Source organism: Paramacrobiotus metropolitanus, unplaced genomic scaffold (assembly GCF_019649055.1).
Source record: "Paramacrobiotus metropolitanus isolate TYO unplaced genomic scaffold, Prichtersi_v1.0 Parri_scaffold0000059, whole genome shotgun sequence".
Classification (NCBI taxonomy): domain Eukaryota; kingdom Metazoa; phylum Tardigrada; class Eutardigrada; order Parachela; family Macrobiotidae; genus Paramacrobiotus; species Paramacrobiotus metropolitanus.
The window spans coordinates 18,266-19,646 of NW_026570279.1; the positions used below are offsets into that span (position 1 = coordinate 18,266).

The 1,381-nt window shown below is 38.5% G+C and overlaps 1 long non-coding RNA gene across 1 annotated transcript; it reads right to left on the minus strand.

Moving 5' to 3' along the window:
- Nucleotides 1-468: 468 nt before the first annotated feature.
- On the minus strand, nucleotides 469-1,106 carry LOC129593054 (uncharacterized). Its single transcript, XR_008691044.1, has 3 exons — nucleotides 1,058-1,106; nucleotides 871-962; nucleotides 469-700 (listed from the first exon to the last, which is right to left on the minus strand). It is a non-coding gene; the product is annotated as an uncharacterized LOC129593054 (long non-coding RNA).
- Nucleotides 1,107-1,381: the final 275 nt, after the last annotated feature.

Below are 1,381 nucleotides of genomic sequence, written 5' to 3' on the forward strand. Positions count from 1 at the left end.
TAAGTTAGCAAAACCAAAGCAAAACCATAATATTTCCCCTGACCTTGGTTTGAACAGAATTATATATAACAGTTGTGGTTTTTTTGGGTCTTCTCTGCATTTTCGCTTGAAGAGAATTTTCGATTGTGCTTACAATACTCGCTTTGCAGGAAGCCTGCTTTCTGAGCAGGACACGAACGTTTTGCACTTTTTTATTTATTCAAATGCCGGAATTCGGGTAATATATTTTCATCACTGACAATATTCTTGAATATAGGCTCGAACTGACTCAATCCTGACCAGATTTGTTTTTTTAATCAGAAGCTATTGCTTTGTGGAACCTTGATTATGAAAATCGCCCGCCACACAAATTTCCTCGTACTACTTCAAAGCCAAATAATTTTCTACAACTACAGGGTAAATACTAAGCAGTCAACATAATATAATGAATGTTGATAATTATAAGTGCCATTGTGAGTTACAATGCTCCCTTCCGCTGAGTTCCGTGACTCGCACCAATCCGAAACAGGCTCAGAGATTCTCATTCGTTCTTTACAATTACACTAGCATAGTATGGAAATTCGCCGGTCATTGCGTAGTATGGAAATGTGTTTAAGATGGCGTGGATGAAAAGTCCACTGCGCAGTTTGATCGTTCTTTAAACTTTCTCCTGGTTCTCGAAGACTGCCTCCAGCCAGTACGTATTCACAGAGCCCTTGCCCTCGAAACAAAAACACAACCGTAAAACACCAAAGGCCGGTATATAGCACGAAGCATCAAGGGCAATATTTAAATTGTGTCGCGCACAAAAATGACTTGCGTACAAAATGACTGCATATTTCTATAACGGTAACATTAATACCATACATGAGAAATAATTTAAATTCTTACTTTCACATTGATTGCCCCACGACTGATAAAATTCAGAGCGGGATTATGGGCAGCCAGGCCGTATGTCGTCGGGCTAACGTGGACTTTACCAGCTAATATGACAGCGGGCATGAATTACAATTGTGTTCGTTTAAAATTTTTCGTATAATATTTATATTAGCTTCAATCTAAATGTGAACTTATATACCGGTTCCAGTCGATTCCATCCGGCTGGCTGTGTTAACGGTGTCCCCAAATCTGACAACGCACCAAAAGCTCGTGAATAAGGCACTTACTACGTACAGTTTTCAGATTATAATCGATTGCATCGCTGCATGGTACTTACAGACAATATCGCGGAGATTTCGTTCCCACGATACCGGCAACTACCGGACCTAAATATAATAAAAAAAATATGTAATGTTTGCATTTTTCAAGAAACATACTCGATATAAACAACTTCCTCCATATAATCTTATTGAATGGACGAAAATACCATAATATCCGAATTATTATTATGCTGCGATATAAC